Raw genomic sequence first — 12,037 nt, 5'->3', positions numbered from 1 at the left:
CTGTTGGCTCTCAGCTGGTCCCACACTGGGAATGGTCCTGCAGCTGTCTGGCCACCATGGGACCAGCAAAACCTCCACCTTCCAGAGCAGTGTTTTCCTTTGAGCTTTTGCTGCAGAGGGTCCCCACAGATTCCACTCCAAGATCTCCCTAAGCCTCCCTGTTTCCTACAGCTGTAGGCACTGATCCTAAAAGAGCTGGGCTCTGTTTCCAGCCTGTGGGACCCCAGGAGTTCCTCACACCATCTTCTGCAAAGCCAGAGCTGCCCACAGTCCCCCGCAGACACTCTTCCCACTACATACGTCAGGGTGCAGATGCAGCACACTAAGTCCCGGATGTTCCACACTTTGATGTACGACGTGGACACGGTGAACACCAACTCCGTGTGGCTGCAGTACTTGATGGAAACGACATTATTTGGGTGACCATTGAGGGAAAGGCACAGCACTGTAAGGTCCTACAGGCATGGGAAAGCACGAGCTGCCTCACCCCCAAGCATCTTCCACTTCCTGGTAGGGCAATGGGCCCCTCCATCTGAACTCAGGCATATCTGAGCAATCATCTTCATGGAAAACCTTGGCATCTCCCACTATTAGCCCCTGCCTAACGGCTCTGCCCAGGTGACACAGACTGTGAGACGTGATGCTCACGGTCTCTGCTCTGAGCCAGGAAACTCAGCTCATTGGACCTCAGCTCAGTTGAGGACAAACTGCGCTTTCTCCATCCTGAAGCTCTGCCAGGAACGTTTCATTAGACCTATTTCATGGCAGTTCCTTCAAGCTGCCAGCCAGCCTGTGGTTGGCAAAGTTTGGAAATGGAGCTGTACTCCTTTTAAAACCAAAAGGATGACAGGGGGCAGCACTGGCATTTGCACCCAGCACCCTGTCCCCGATGCTGGCTCAGAGGATCCATCCTCACCAAACCTTCTTCCAAGGGACGCCCTGCAGGCACCTCATCCCTCCGGCCACAGCATCTGCCAATCACTTCCACATCAGAGTGTTCAGAACACTGAGGTCCAGCAGCCCCACTGCTGCAGTCCTGAGCTATGTGGACACCAGCAGCTCTTTCCTGCTGGCATTCCAAGCGCCGCCTGGGGCTCTGAGCTATGCTAAATCTTTTCCTATGAGTAGGCAAAACAAGGCAGGAGGCTGGAGAAGGGCAGGCCCAGGGCTGCATGAGGTCTGCATTAGTCAGGAGGGTGAAGGTAAGCTCATTAATTCGGGTTTAGAAGTCACACGCGTGCGATCTCCTTCTCAATTAGCAGCTTTGCTCACACATTCAGCAGCTCTCCTCTGACCCCTAGTGTTGCTACTGGTCTCGAAGTGACACCGAGACCAAAGGGAAATCCCGGCTCCCCAGGGTGAGATGCGATCAGAGCAAACAGCTCAAGGTGACAAAGCACACACGCGTCTGGCGCCGTGTATCCAGTGGTTGCTGAGAGCAGAGCACCCATCAGCACCAGAGGTGCTCCTAAAGGGCAATGAGAAGGTTGTCCTTGCACTGGGACAAACTCAGGAGCACATTCACCCCGAGGCTGAGCTCTGCACAGCAGTGACTTGGCTTCTGGGGCAGAGAGCTCTGCTCACACAGGACCCAGCACTGCAGAGATACAGCCAAGAGTGGGGAACGCCGGCACGTATTTCCCTGGAAGATGCTTGCAAGAAAAACACACTGACAGTGCCCAGTGTTGCTCACCCCAGCATTACAGTCCTGCTGGAGAGCCAGGGATGGGACAGGACATGCTGACAAGAGATGGCACAGAGTGTGTGATGAGGACCTCGATCTGCTTATTACGTGGATAATGCGGAGAGGTCTGGCTGACGGAGCTTCTCACTGTGTGACTTGGTCAGCATTAGAGAAAGCCAGAAAGGAGCTCTGTGAGCTTTTGCAGGGGACGAAGAGGCGCAGAAGCTGCTACCCGCCCTTGGTGCTCTTAGAAAGTTAACTGAATCGGCCAAGGAGGAGCGGGAGTTATGGCTAACCTGTTTCCTGCAGGGGTGAACCCCAGAGGTTTGAGACCAAATGAGGTTTGGCAGATGAATGTCACAGACTTCCCAGAGTTTGGGTGTTTCCGTCACTTGCATTTCACAACTGACACATGCAGTGGTTTTCTCTGGGCTGTGGCACAATCTGGACAGACCGCCATGCATTACATAAAAGCGTTGTGCATGGCCATCGCTGTCATGGGTGCACCTCATGAGTTAAAGACTGACAATGACCCAGGATATAAAAGTGCATGTTTTGGACGCTGGTGCACAGCTTGGGGCATTAAGCATATCTTCAGCATTCCCGGCAGCAGCACCGGCCAGGCTATTATGGAGTGTGCACATCAGACCTTGAAGGGGCGTCTTTGTGCACTTAAAGAGAGGGGAGGGCTGGAGGGGCCTGAGCTGTGCCCACACGCTCTCCTCCTGCGTGAGAGAATCGGATGGGAGACCATCAGCTGACCGAATGGACACCAATAGGTCAGGTCCTGATCAGACCTGATGCAGGGCCATGGCTCCCAGACCCTACTCCTCGTCATGGGCAGGGGATACACCTGTGTCGGGACCCCAAGTGGGCCCTGCTGGCTGCCGGCACGTTGGGTTAAGCCGGCACCAAATGACGAGCCATCCTGTGCACCGTGAGGATCCGAACATCTCAGCACCAGTTTTGGTCAATGTCTCCTTGGTTAATGTCTCCAGTGCAGCCAGTGATTTGACGTCAGCACTGGGCAGCGGCTGCTGATAATGGCACATGAGACAGCGTTGCTCCCAATGTGCCTGAAGGTCCGAACTGGGAATCCAGCCTTCATGCCGGACTGATAGTTCGTGAGCGGGGGAGACCTTGTTCCTGGATAATCCCCCAGTGGTGGACATTCAGAACGATTCTGCACAGCCAATATGTTTTTGTCTTCTTATTTGGTTATGGAGTGTGACATTATAATGCACACTGGACAGAACTGGAATGCCACGAAGATTCTGTACAATAGTGTTACACTGAACTTGGAAAAGTTGTAACTCCATTGTGTACTGTGCTGTTATCTTGAACTTGAGTGCACTGTTCTCTACAAGTTGACTAACTGTTGCCATACAGCATTTCACAATTGTTAGGCAGATTGCTGTTGTGTGCTTTCAGGATTGTAGGCACTACAGCTGCATCACTTTGGTATGTTATTATGACAGCTTAATTGTTTTTCGCATATGTTTAATGTTTGATTCATTTGCGGAACAGCCTTAAATGTGCGAATCACCTTTGGAGTAACAGGGAGTACGCGGGGGAACCTTTACAGGGGCTGCAGATGATAAAGAGGGGGGAGATGTTGGGTATTGGGCAGGTGGTGCCTGCGTGCACCAGGGCTGGAGTCAGGGAGGTCACAAGTATCTGATGGGGCGGTTCTAGAACCCTTCCAATTGTGAGAACAGAAGTGCTGAGCTGTGTGCGTGTTCCACGGTGCAGAGTCCAGTGGCAGTTGGTGCCCGGTGTCTGTGCTGAGCAGCATTGAGGTCTTTAGGATCGTAGGAATCTGCCAGAGAGGAATCTGTTGTGAAGGTACTAAAGGTAAAAAGGCAGCATTTCTATCAGTATTATAGGAGGGAAGGAAACTTTGTCCTTAACTGCTGTTTTTGTTCCCTTTGTCATGCAGTCAGTCCAGCAACTAACTTGAGAACCCGACTTCTCTTTAGTTTAGATTTGGGAAAATTTCCTGAAAAAGAAAAATATTTTTTGGAAAATTCACTAGTGTTTGTATGAGTAAAAGGTTCCAGCCTTTCCTTACTGACTGTAGGAAATGCTTAGCACAGAAAAGTGCAGCACTTTAATGAAAGAGTTCCAAATCACTTGAATTTGATCTTCTGTCTGTCCTGGTTGTAGGTTTTACTGCATTTGATACCTTAAAAAAGAAAAAACCAACAAAACAAACCTAAAATACCAAAATATTTGATTTTTACATCAGAAAAGAAAAAAAACCGACCCAAACCCTTGTTGTGGCTGAGCAGAACGTGCTGCAGCTCCATGCAGTGCTGAGTTACAGTGTACAGGCAAATGTATGTGGATTTGTGTATCGATACGCACTGGCATGCTTTTGCTGTACAAGTAACAAAGACAGGGGAAGGTTTTAGTGTTTTCTTCATAGGTGAAGAAACCTTGAAGACCAGAAATTCCAACTTACAGAATTTGACATTGGCAAAGTGAGGAGGAAAATTCTTCCTACCCCGTTATTCTCAATTGACGGATTCAGTGTTGGTTCAGCCTACAGGAGAAGTGAACTGCAAGGCTTGGAAGATCGCTGTCTTTGCTGAGGTTGTCCAGGTGGGTGAGCTTGAAGACCTGCAGCGGTCAGACAAATGTGTTGGGGTTACTCACTGCTGTCACTCGTGGTGTTGAAGGAGGGGCTCCATTGGAGGGCTTGCAGCCGTGCAGCCCAGGGACTCCGTGCTGAGTCAGGGTGATGTTACTAGAGTTTGACCAGTGTTGAGGAGGGCAATGTTTTGAAACAACTGCTCTAGAAAGACTGATTGAATGAAGAGAACAAAGCTGGGAAGATGATAGATAGGAGCACAGCTCAACTTTATGTGCTTCTGATATTTCAGTTTTTTCTTGCATGCTCAGCTTCTTTTTGCTCCTGTGGCCTTTGCCTTGCAGGTTGTTTTCCTGAATTTAAGCTTTTACTGGGTGAATGTTGTGTAGGGGGGGATTTCTTTGTTCACCCAGTAGCCAGTTGGATGGGCAACTGGAGACTCAGCATTTATCTGTGTGGGTTTTCAGCCTTGCCTGCCATCTTTGTGCAGTGGTTGTAAGGTTAGGATCAAAGTTTTAAATTGATCCTTTTCTTCCTGTAGCTACTCTGCTGAGTCCACCAGAGTCTGCAGGTGACGATCCGAGGGCAGCTCAGATAACAGTGCAGCAGAGCAAGCTTTCCGTGCAGTCCGATCCCTTTCCACAGTCATTGGAAGTGATGGAAGTGGAAAGCTCAGAGAATGTCCCAAGCCCGACACATCCTCCCGTTGTCATCAATTCTGCACATGATGACAAAGGTGATGGTGAGTGTGGTTGATTTCCTGGTTCTCTACTAGTTACTCTATTCACTTAGGCTGCTTCTATGGGTTTACCAGGTAAGTATAGCTGTTTAAATAAAGAACCCATCTGTAGTCACTTCAGTTTGTACTTAAGAATATTAACTGTGGGCTGAAGTGTCATTGTATGAGCTACATAAATGTGGGAATTCTGATTGAATTCCTACCGTAACTGAAGAGACTGATTTTTTCTTCCCTTGTACAGACCAGCTTTCTAAGGAGGGAGAAGGAATAAAAACACCTGTCCAGCAACCAGCTAAAGAAAACCATCATGGATTGCGGATCATTTCCATCAGGAAATCTAATGCTGATAGAAAACAAGGTATTCCAGGATTAATCAGAAGCACTTGCCAATTAACTCCAAAGCAATTTATTGTACAAACACAACAGAACATAGGGTTACTGAATGGATTCGGCTATTTCCATGATCTTGTTCCTACCTCGTAACTTCATGTGCCTTTCAGATTAGGAAGGTAAACTCCTTTGTTTAGAGCATTAGAGCACGACGAGGCCACAGCATGGAGTTTAAGTGCCTGTATGTGCATCTTTTCAACCAGTGGTGAAAGCCACATTTGCTGATAGAGGAATCTAATGTCATGTGGATGGGATAAAGTAAGGGATAAAGCCTACTTTTAATATCCAGAAAGATGAAAGGAGGGCAGCAGACAGACATCAGGTCCATGGTGCTCTTAGCTGTGGGGAGAGCTGACAGGGTTTGTTCTGCATGCTTCTGAGCAGGAGGCAGTTTGCAGAGCTGTGGTCCTCAGCGTGTGCCTCTGTCCTTCAGTCTCATTCACTGCTCTGTGTTCCCAGATGACAGTCTGAATTTTGGAATAAAAACACTTGAAGAAATCAGACTGAAGAAACAAAAGGATAAAAGCAAACAACAAAATGGTGAGTTCATATGCCCTACTTTGTTATCCTTCTGATAATACTCAGATAGCTGGCACTGTGTTGGGGAATAGAGCCGTGCAGTGGTTGTTGCACATTGGACAGTAGTGAGTAACAAATGCGCTTTGGTCTTTGTGACGGTTCTGTCAGGTTTGTTTTTGTTGTTGGCAGTGGCTTTTCTTTTTCTTGTTGTAAACACTGTCTGTTTGTTCACTTGGATCAGAAGGGCCTTCAGGAGCTCCTGCTCATCTGCTCCAATCTCAAACTGTTCCTGTGCCGAAGAAGGAGAATGTGCGGACACTGGTCAGAACTGTGACGCTGTCTGCAAAGCAGGGTAATGATGAGTACCTTTGTTTCCATTTGGTGGCTCCTAAGTGGAATGGATAAATTACAACTGGGACTTACCCTGAGTGCATTACAGTTGCAATATTATTTTCTGTCAGGGCTGTCAAAGTGGTGTCTTTGTTTTGGGTGGGAAATGGGCTCACAGGTCAGTAATTCTGTTGGTTTCTGTCAAATAAGCACTTTGTTTTTCTTTGTTTTAGGGGAGGTGCCTGTGATTCGACTGAATATTGCTGATAAACCTGGAAAACAGGAATCCTCTGTAGGTAAGGGCTGCTTGTGAGCTGCTGTTTGGCTGCCTCCACGTAAATGGGAGGGCACTGCTGAAGCAGGAGGGAGGAAAGTGTGTCGTGGGTCTGTGATGACTCCAAGTGGCACACAAGTGTAGCAGCTGAAAGGTGAATTTGAGAACATACACTTGGAGAAACCAAAGTTTGTGGTTGACTTGTAAAAATCTTTCTCCAAAGGAATTATCTTAGGAATGTTGTTGTTTTCTCTCTGTAGCTGATGTCAGTGGCCTTCCGCTGAAACGCAGCCTCACAGAAAGGCTGGGGAAGAAGATCAAGATTGACAGAGCACCAAGGAGAGGTAAATGGTCATTGGTGTTTGCTGCACAGATTCTCTAGGCTTTCTGCTTGTTCTTTCTCAGGAGCGTTGTTGTTGGGAACATATATATTCTGTAATATTATGACAAATCTGGAAACTTATGCTCTCGTTGGACTCTCATTTAATCATTACGCTTCTCCTTTCTTGATGATGGCAGAGAACGGTGCCAAGCCAGCAGGGGAGATCCATGTCAAGACTCTGGAAGAGATCCGTCTTGAAAGAGCGAATCAGCGAGGAGAAACCCCAGCTGCCCCCCAGGCAGAAGGGTGCTGTAAGGTGGAGGATCCCAGCTCCGGGGTGAGGCCTTCCCCTGCAGTTCACATTAAAACCTACTCGGAAGCCCTGGCTGAAAGGAAACACAAAGGACTGGAGGGAGAGAAGCAAAAAGTAGAAGAGCTTCTTACTGAGAAGAGAGCTGAGGGTAAATGCAAGAACAAGAGAATTTTCCCTCCACCTGGGCCGGGTAACGTGAAACTGGAAGAGCCACGGCGTAAAATCAAGAGATTGGAAGAAATTCATATTAAAACCTTGGAAGAAATCAAGCAGGAGAAAGCCCTGCGGATGCAGCAGGTCGCAAAGCCAGCAGGTAAGGAGGTGCTTCACTGTCTGCTCTGCCGAAGTGCTTCCCCTGTCAAGCAAATGGAGTTTGCTTAGAATTGCCTGGGCTGTTTCTTACAACATGCAAAGGCAGGAAGTGCCAGGATGTCCATCCATGTGTTTTTCCATTGAATCCGTGGTGTCTGCCTGCTTCATTCTGGAAAATTCATTCACTGTGAGGTTTTGTAGTTCAGTTTCTCTTGTACATTTTTTTTTCTGCCATATTTTTGGTGTGGCATGTTCTGTGTGTTGATGCCAAGGTTGCCTTCATCTTTGGCGTGTGTTGCTTAGTTCGATATGTAAATGTATTTGAAAAGCATGGATTGACTCCTCAACATGGGGGCCAACCTCTGTCAGAAAGGTCAGGGGGGTGAGTTATTCATTGGGGAGGTGAAAGGCTTTGTGATGAGACAGCATGTGAAGGAGGGAACAGCTTGGATACTGTATGGACTGCGTGATGCCGCCTCTGTCTGTGCTTTGTTATTGAATGTGAGGAAATAAGCACATGGAGGAAACACTGGCACTCAGGTTTCTTTCTATGCTTGCCGTTGACCAAGTGATTTTCTTTTTCTTTGTTTCAAAGCACCTGGAAGAGAAGAGAAAAAGACTGTGGGATGGAGCAGGGCTGCTCCCAAAGCTGTCTCTGCACCCTCAGAGGTGAGTCCCTTCTGTAGATGGACACATTGACACAATTTCTTCACATGTTCTCATGTCTCACTGCTCACCATGTGCCACCATCATGAGTGCATTCCTACCTTCCTGCCTTTGGTGAAGAGCTGCAGCCATGTTTCACAATCCTGATACTTTCAATGGCTTTCCCAGTCAGCTTTGCACTCCTCAAACTCAGAATTGATCTGATTGTATCTGGCAGTGAGGCAGTAACCCTGCTGGCACCAGGTACAACTTGTGAGGTTAACGTGGGGGGCACTGGATACAAAAAGGCCACAACGGCTTCGTGTTCAGGGAAATCAGACTGTGGGTGGATGTTGTGTAGGGGAACAGGAATGACTTTCTGTTGCTCAGATAGAATGTGGTAGGTAACAACTCCAGTACTGCGCTGATTTAAACGAGCTTGCTTTGTTAATTGCACACATTTGAAACAGTGTTTTCACAGCAAAGCGTGGATCTTGTTATATGCAGGCATTTATGAAAGGGTCAGTGACCCAAGTGACAGGAATGTACTGTTCCAGGTGCAGCCGTTTTTGCAATATCTCCAATCTGATTTCCTTCATACACTCCCCCTGGTGTTTGTTCTGATTTTGCACTTACTTTATTTCTTTTTAGCCCTGGGATCAGAGTACACCAGATTCTAGAGCTCAAGCAAAGAGCCTTGAGGGGGCAATAAAGGAGAAGCTGCAGCTAAGACAACCAAAGAAGCTGAAGAAGGAAGTGGCTGCTGTGCCGGCTGCTGCTGAAGAAACAGTCAAAGGTAAAAGTGCAGAGCTTAGCAGTCCTGAATCCACCCTTCATGGTCAGCTTATCAGCTTGCAAAGGCCTAAGTGAAATCTCAGCACGGTGGGCAACAGCATTGCCAGGGAAACCATCAGCCCAACCTCAGGAGCAGAGAACTATGAATGAGTGTTGAGTGTGAGGTGGTCCTCGGAAGTAAAGGGACCTGAGTGCTCATGGTGGGTGCGTGCCTTTGCTTAGTGCTAGAAAGGGAAATGCTTATTTTCTTAGTTCACTTGTGTTCCTTCCAGCCAGACTTCAGCTTGAGAACGAGGGACAGACAGTGGCACTGAGCTGCAGACTTACCTGTGTGATAAACCCCTGGATGTATTTTGTGGGTCTGTTGTGGCTTGCACAGCATCTGGTTGCACACTCTTGTCTGTAGCTCCTGCTTTTTCCTTTCTCTAGAGGGACCATGTATTGCTTTCTCCTGCTGTATGGCTGTTTCCCTTGTCTGGGTTATAATATGGTGTAGCTGTGCAGTTTCTTTGTTCCTTTGGTCGGACTGTTGGTATGCAGCACTTACTGTGGAAGATATTGCTGAGATTTGTGGAAAGAGCACTGTAATTTTGCTGGCCAGATGTATTTAACTGTGGAGAAGAGCTGTGGGAATGACAGGAAAACCTGGACTCCTCTCAAGGCACAATTGTACCAGCTCTCTCTTCTTCCTGTAGCCAAGGGCGACGTGTGTGAGAAGCCTTGGGATGGCAAAGCCAGCAGCCCCATAAAGAGAGCAAGGAAGAGGAAGGCTGCTGAGATCTCTCCCTCTGCTGTGGCAGCTGTGAATCGTCAGAGAAGCACTGAAGAAGAGGAGCCTCCAGCTAAAAAAGCTAAAATAGCAGCTTTGGTAAGGAGGGGAGGAAGCATGAGTGCTGCCCTGGTCAGGCTTACTGTTAAGGTCCTTCAGGAGCCCCTTGGCCCCCATGTTGGGTTAAGGCTCAGCAGTGCTGAAGGAGAAGCGCTGCAGAGGAAGGATCTCCTGAGCAATCATTGACTTTGTCTTCCTTCTTTCCAGACTGCTGCTCCAGCCCTGCCGGAGGTCAGCCTGCTCACCAAGGCTGTAGAAGAAGATGACCTCGAAAAGTTCATTTCGGAATTCTTAGAGGAAATGGAAGGACAATATGACTTGGAGCTGGAGAAGGACGTGGATGAACTCCATCTTGAACTTTCTGAGATGATTGATAGTATATCTGAGTAGTCTTATAGTATATATATATATAAAAAAATAAATATTTTAAAAGGCTTCACAATGAGTCTTAAAGCACAGCTGAACTGGTAAAAGATTGGCAGACTGCATTCCATTGTCCTGAGTTTTCCTGCTGGTCAGAGTTGAGGTCCTGTGCATCCATTCCCTGATCCTGGTTGGCTCCTTTCAGCAGCAAAAGGACAAAGCAGTTCTGTGACAGCCCAGAAGGACGTCCATCTGTGTGCTGCAGTGCCTGGCAATTGGTCTCCTGATCCAGTGACGCTCTGAAGGCTTCAACCTCAAGCTCCTTCCTTCCTCCTCCCTTGGCCATGCTCAGCGTTGGGTGCAGCTGGAAGCTTCTTTGGGGCTCACATTTCTTGGGTAGTCCCTATGTCTAGCTTGGAGTTCTGCCAGCTCTTGAGTTTTGTTGGTGTATGCTTTTGTTTTTGACTTGAATCCTTTAAGGCAACTTAATGACAGTGTGGGGGTTGGAGGGAGCAGAATTATTCTGGTGTTTTGGACCAAATGTGTCACTAAGGATGGGGGTGCTCCCTGCCTTCCAGTTATCAGCAGTGATGCAGCAGCAGTGTGAGAAGCGGGAGCTGCACGCTGTAGCTGCGTTATTCCCCCCTTTCCCTTTTTCTGGACTTAATAAGCCTCCCTGTTTTTAAGTGGATAATGCAAAGAGCTCTGGCTGACGGAGCCCTTGGTGCTCTTAGAAAGTTAACTGAATCGGCCAAGGAGGAGCGGGAGATAGGCTAACCTGTTTCCTGCAGGGGTGAACCCCAGAGGTTTGAGACCAAATGAGGTTTGGCTGCTGGATGTCACAGACTTCCCAGAGTTTGGGTGTTTCCGTCACTTGCATGTCACAACTGACACATGCAGTGGTTTTCTCTGGGCTGTGGCACAATCTGGACAGACCGCCATGCATTACATAAAAGCGTTGTGCATGGCCATCGCTGTCATGGGTGCACCTCATGAGTTAAAGACTGACAATGACCCAGCATATAGAAATGCATGTTTTGGACGCTGGTGCACAGCTTGGGGCATTAAGCATATCTTCAGCATTCCCGGCAGCGGCACCTGCCAGGCTATTATGGAGTGTGCACATCAGACCTTGAAGGGGCGTCTTTGTGCACTTAAAGAAAGGAGAGGGCTGGAGGGGCCTGAGCTGTGCCCACACGCTCTCCTCCTGCGTGAGAGAATCGGATGGGAGACCATCAGCTGACCGAATGGACATCAATAGGTCAGGTCCTGATCAGACCTGACGCAGGGCCATGGCTCCCAGACCCTATGCCACTCCTCGTCATGGGCAGGAGACACGTCTGTGTCGGGACCCCAAGTGGGCCCTGCTGGCTGCCGGCACGTTGGGTTAAGCCGGCACCAAACGACGAGCCATCCTGTGCACCGTGAGGATCCGAACATCTCAGCACCGGTTCTGGTCAACAACTCCTTGGTTAATGTCTCCAGTGCAGCCAGTGATTTGACGTCAGCACTGGGCAGCGGCTGCTGGTAACGGCACATGAGACTGCGTTGCTCCCAATGTGCCTGAAGGTCCGAACTGGGAATCCAGCCTTCATGCCGGACTGATAGTTCGTGAGCGGGGGAGTCCTTGTTCCTGGATAATCCCCATTCAGAATGATTCTGTACAGCCAATATGTTTTTGTCTTTTTATTTGGTTATGGAGTGTGACATTATAATGCACACTGGACAGAACTGGAATGCCACGAAGATTCTGTACAATAGTGTTACACTGAACTTGGAAAAGTTGTAACTCCATTGTGTACTGTGCTGTTATCTTGAACTTGAGTGCACTGTTCTCTACAAGTTGACTAAGTGTTGCCATACAGCATTTCACAATTGTTAGGCAGATTGCTGTTGTGTGCTTTCAAGTTTGTAGTCACTGCAGCTGCA

Source organism: Coturnix japonica, chromosome 38, assembly GCF_054131305.1.
Source record: "Coturnix japonica strain WE chromosome 38, WE-NBRP24, whole genome shotgun sequence".
NCBI classification, from domain to species: Eukaryota; Metazoa; Chordata; class Aves; order Galliformes; family Phasianidae; genus Coturnix; species Coturnix japonica.
Note: the sequence above shows the minus strand (reverse complement) of the source record.